Source organism: Leucopleurus acutus (assembly GCF_964270905.1).
Source record: "Leucopleurus acutus genome assembly, chromosome: 2".
Lineage (NCBI taxonomy): Eukaryota > Metazoa > Chordata > Mammalia > Artiodactyla > Delphinidae > Leucopleurus > Leucopleurus acutus.
Window position 1 is genome coordinate 54,167,480 of NC_139143.1, and position 6,220 is coordinate 54,173,699.

Below are 6,220 nucleotides of genomic sequence, written 5' to 3' on the forward strand. Positions count from 1 at the left end.
GCATGGCCATGAGAAGAGGGTGGGGAGCCCACGTCAGAGCTGGTCTCCCCGCGGAGATGTTTGGAAAGGGCAGCCCCAGCTGATGGTGTTTCCTAACTTCTCTGAGTGGAAACTTAATTGGGACTAATTCTGCCAGGGCAAGTGCAGGGCTCTGGGAATAAATCTTTCAATAGGATGCATGGGATTTGGTGTCAGAAATGTCTTGTTTGGATTCTAGGTCTACCACATATGAGCCATCTGGCTGCTTAACGTCTCTATATCCTATTGTCCTCATCTATAAAATGGGATGATAATTGCTGCCTCAAAGAATTGTTCCAAGAATGACAATAATAGCCAATAGGATTCCCAGAGGCTTACATGAAGTTAATGTAGCTCAAAACAGCCTTATGAGGGTGTGTCATGGGTCACTTACCCAAAATCCTTAGAGCCAGATGAGTTTTGAAATTCAGAATTCAGATTTAATAAAGATAACATGGCACATGTAACATATATTACAGAACCCCCTCAGGGTCTTGGGGAGTCCCCTAGACTCAATCACAATATTTCTGTACAAAACTAGGAAGATTTATGCAAAGTGGGTTAAAGCTCATAAAAAATCTCATTTTGGAATTGCAGATAAAGGACTGTGTCCCAGAGAAGTTAAGCAACTTGCTTAAGATCACACCCCAGGATTTGAGCCCCAAAGATTCATGCCACAGCCCCCGCTCTAACCACTACACAGCACTGCCTCCAGCAATGAAACCCTCTCCCCAGAATGAATGAAGGTAATTAGAGACTTGTATCTGATTCATATGGTAGATAAGAGCTGCTTTTTGTTATGATCAAGAATAAACTTATATAATTTCCCCAAAAACAAAATTGAAAATATGGTCACATTTGAAACATTAATGCTATAAAATACCAGCCTACAAAAAGTAATAGCTACCATTTCTTGAAAATGTGTTGAATAGTTTACATATATTCACCTCATCTAACCCCTATAAGGGCCCTAAGAGATAGGTTTTATTAGTACCACCCATTTTATAGATGAGCTTAAGTAATTTACCCAAGGTCACCCGTAAATAAGGAGCTGGGCAGCAGATCCAATCTGGGTCTGCTGAAGCCTGCGCCCCTTCCACTACACTGCCCTTCCTCCAAAGGACAGGTGTGTGCTGCTACCGTCATTGTGTGGTTCACCCAAGGTCACAGGAGAGCCAGCCCAGAGCACTAACTACCTTGGCCCCGCTACCTCGGAAAGCCTTGCAGTCACTGACTTCTACTTTGGAAAGCTCCACAATTCAATATCATTTCTTTTTTGCTGCCCACTCTTGCCACTCTGACAAAAGAACAGTACCTGGTGTTCACTAGAAGATGCAAGGGAATTGATTGGAAAGAAAATGTTATTTTATTCCAGTCCTTTCCATAGTGGTGTACCTTTCTATATTTAGATAAGTGCTCTCTGCAGCCAAAGAGGCAATAAAAGCAAGATAAAAATGTACTAGGCCCATGCCAGGAAACACTAAGAAGCTGTAAGTTCTTATTCTTTGCCCAAAGATGATTATTAAAAAAACAAGAGAGACAGGAATAAAGACACAGACCTACTAGAGAATGGACTTGAGGATATGGGGAGGGGAAAGGGTAAGCTGTGACAAAGCAAGAGAGAGGCATGGACATATATACACTACCAAACGTAAGGTAGATAGCTAGTGGGAAGCAGCCGCATAACACAGGGAGATCAGCTCGGTGCTTTGTGACCACCTGGAGGGGTGGGATAGGGAGGGTGGGAGGAGGGGAGACGCAAGAGGGAAGAGATATGGGAACATATGTACATGTATAACTGATTCACTTTGTTATAAAGCAGAAACTAACACACCATTGTAAAGCAATTATACTCTAATAAAGATGTAAAAAAACAAAAAACAAGAGACAATAAAAACAAGCAATCTCTGCAAACACACAGTGCTTTAACATCTGGACCATCTCATAGCCTCGGGGCAGTTGAGGAGGGATGAGGATAGCAAGGTCCTCTTCTACCTTTACAGAAATGAGGCCCTAAGGAGGCAAGCTGAGCAGGTCTCAGCCTGAACTACTTGTGAAGTCAGGGAAGAATGTCAATAGGGAAGTCATGGGCTGGCTGGAAGGATCCTCCAGTGCGCCAGGTATCAGCTGATACTCCACAGACCAAACTTGAACTCCAATATTTCGAAAAGGTAAAGATGAATTTGAAAGATGACTGAGGTTCATTCATTCATGATTCTGAGGGCTTGATGGGTAAACAAGGCCCAAGCTTCCTTGCGCCCTTGAGAACCCCTTCTCTGGGCTCCCGCTGGAGGGTTGTAATTCCTCCATTATTCATAGCAACAAATATTTCAATCATTAACTGTGTCCACTACAGTCATTTGTACAATGTTTTATCCTTTTTTGTAAATTGCACTTTTGTAAATTGCCCTCTTCGAGGGCAGAGAACAGTCCCTAGTTATTTTATAACCTCTATAGAAGCTAGCATGGCATCTAGTAAATTGAGATTTTTAAATGCACCTCTTGTTCAAGCCTTTTTTCAGTCGCATCTTCTACTGGTTTGAGCCAATAAGTAGTTTTCCCTTCCAGTCCTGTGAAGCCTCAGATTTCTGGCCTCTATCTGGTCCCTTTCATTTCTGCTGTCATACAAACCAGTTCTTGCCTGAGCAGCATATCTCTGTCTTGTGATACTTTGTTAAACGCAATAAGTGATAAGCTATCTCTCACTTGGAGAAAAAGGCTTGTAAGGCACTTGGCCTGCCTTTGAAATTATCAGTAACAACAGATTTACCAAAGGCTTTGCCATCACTTCCATTGGTCTCCATCTTCCCAGCCTTCACTATCAGTGTCTGTGCCACCCACCATCCAACTGCCGAGTCAATGCAACATATTTTAGGTTCTTCTTACATTCACCCTCACTTCAAAGTGCCCATTTCTAAATTCACTAAGGTAATTAACACAAGCTGCTATAATAAATAAACCCCAGAATTTCAGGGACCCAACACAAAAAAAGAGAATCAAAATAACGCAGGTGTTACTGGGCAACAGACAGCTTTCTTCCAGGTGGTGATTTAAGGACCCCAAGCTCCATCTATCTTGTGGTCCCACCATCTCCTATGGTCCCTTTGTTTTCTGCTTCTAGCCAATGGAAAGGAAAAGAGAGGGGAGAAGGGACACCCTCTTCTAAAATCCTTGCCCCTGGAGTGACACACAGCACTCACATTCCATTTTCTCCATGCCATATGTCCACACCCAGATGCAAGAACAGCCTGTGAGCTGTTTCTGCCACCAGTGTCTAATAATAATAGCTAGAATATATTATTCATCTTCATTTTGCAAATTGTGTACTTTAATTATTTCATACAATATATAAAACAGCCTAAAAAGTAGGAATTATCATTGCCATTTCAGAAATGAAAAGAACACGTAAATATGTATATCAATCTCTAAACCTCAGTGACTATATATATATAGTGGCAGATCAAGTGGCAGGTCAAGATGTGAACTCAGACTTGTATGACACTCAAGCCCCTGTCTCTTCTTTTGCATGATGTAGCAAGAAATACACAGATCTGCTTTGAGACTGGGGGGTGGAAAGGATTAGGGACAATGACCCAAGATGGATTTTTAAAAAATAAGTATCTGACAAGCCCAGAGAGGTATTAAGACTGGAGAATGACGTTCCTGCTTGAAGCAATGATATGTGCAAAGGCAGTGAGGCCTGAATAAGCATGGCATGCCTGTGGAAGACTTATTTTAAAAAGAATTATGATGTTTAGATAGTATTTATCCAAGTGTTTTAGGATTACCAAAATCATGTCCTAAACCTCAGCCATCTTTCTCTGAAACGTCCCTGAGGGAGCTATATACCCAAAGAACAATGGTAAAGGAAAGTAAGTGTCCCATTCTCAGCTAAAGTTGGGCTCTTACCCCAGCACAGAGGCTTTGTAAGCTGGGCTGGAGCACACGAGCAAGTCTGAAGGCTTAGAGACGGAACACCTTTTCTCCCTGTAAGTCCAAAGCCAACTTCAGGATTTTACCACACCTCACCTGCCAAAAATGAAGACCGAAAACCAAACAAATGAAAAGGCTTCATGATGCAAGATAAGAGCAAAAGCTTAGCTGGGCATGTTCTAAGCAGGAAGGCCCTGACTTTTCCCTCATTCAAGTCACATGGAAGCAGAAAGGTGAGCTAAATCTATTGACAGTTTCTGCAGCACAGGTGAAAGAGGTACAGGAGAGCACCAGAGAGAACTCTATCTTTATTCAGGACCTCTTTGTTTAAATCAAGTGTATGGAGGTATACTTTACATAAAATAACATATACCCATTTGAAGTGTAAGTGTGACGAGTTTCGAAATTATAATCACACATGTAACCACCACAACAATCAAGATATAATCATTTCCATCATCCCTTCTGAAAATTCCTTCACGCTCTTTTGTATTACATGCCCCCCACCGCAAGCACCAAGCAACCACTGATCTGTTTTCTGTCCCTATAAATGAGATTTGCCTCTTCTAGAGCTTTACATAAATTGAATTATACAGTATGAACTCTTTGGGCTCTGACTTCTCTTGTTCAACACAATGTTTTATGAATTTTATATATATATATACATATATATATATATAAAAAAGTAGTTTGTTCCTTTTTATTGCTCAGTATCCAGTCACCTACTGATGGACATTTAAGCTGTTTCTAGTTTGGGCTATTATGAATAAAGCTGCTATGAACATATGTGTATAAGTCTTTTTGTGGACATTGTGCACAATCTTTTAATGGACAGTCCATGGTCTTTTTTTTTTTTTTTGCGGTACGCGGGCCTCTCACTGTTGTGGCCTCTACCGTTGCCGAGCACAGGCTCCGGACGCGCAGGCTCAGCGGCCATGGCTCACGGGCCCAGCCGCTCCGCGGCATGTGGGATCTTCCTGGACCGGGGCACGAACCCACGTCCCCTGCATCGGCAGGCGGTCTCTCAACCACTGCGCCACCAGGGAAGCCCAGTCCATGATCTTTTAATGCACCTACTGGCAAACACAGTCCAGTGTCCTAGAATCTTGCCAATCTGTAGCAACTCTGCCCCATAGGATAGGAAAGAAGGAAGAGGAATAAGGAGCACGGTAAGAGAAGCATTGTTTCTCTTCTGTAAACCTAAGGCGTATAGCTCCATAATAACCATGGGTAATGCATATTATGTCCATTTTATCCCATGTATTTCTCTCCTATTTTCCCTCACTAGTTTTCTTTCTGTATTTTCTCTTACCTCATTCTTCATTCAATTTAAAATATATATATATATATTTAGCCTTGAGCACTGGAAAGAGTGTTTTTTCATCATGAGACCTAATACCTTCATGAATGACTCTGATGTTTCATCCTGCTATTAAACACAGGATCTACTTTAAATAATCTGTGACCTTCTTAGAGGAGTTATCCCCAAGACACGGCCAAGTGCATTTTGGCTACTCCTCTCCCACCCCAATTGTGAGGCCGAAATCTGCCAGAGGAATATGCCGTTTTCTGTGTGGTCTGCTGTTTCAGGTCCCGAAAAGACTGAAGGGCCTCATTACCTCACATAGTTCTGTCCAGTTTCCAGAAATCAGATTAGTCAACAAATAGGGTCTGACCCATTATATTTTTTCTTAGAGAATCAAAACAAAAAAGAAACACACAAAAGCAACCCACACAAAATTGGTGGTTACAGTAGGAAACATAAGTAAAAAACACAATTAAGCGTGATATATAGACACAAAAAAGGTGTTCAGACTAATGTCAAATGCTGGTGGACTATGGGCTAGTTGGAGCCTGAAGACATGTTTTATTTGGTTTTTGGGTTTTAAATAAAATTTATCCGACATTTAAAAGTGTGAAAACTTCACATAAAAAACTCACACACACAAAAATAAGAATATCTGGCAACTAGGTCCATGTTGCCACTTCACAAAAATCTCCAGGAGCTGAGAGGCAACTGCTCCCTTTGGCCAAGTGTGTCACGCTCTCTCTGCACTTGTTTATCTCCTGCATGTTGTCTACCTTGTAGGTACTTTGGTTTGCAACTCTGGCATCAAAGCATCACATCTAGTAATGAAAAGAAGTGGCTGGACACACTTCACTGACAGGAAACGTACTGTCAGAGGTGGAGACAACATACGAGGTGAACAACCACACTCCAGGACAGGAATTCTTAACTTCTAATATCTTATCCAGACACTTTCCTTCT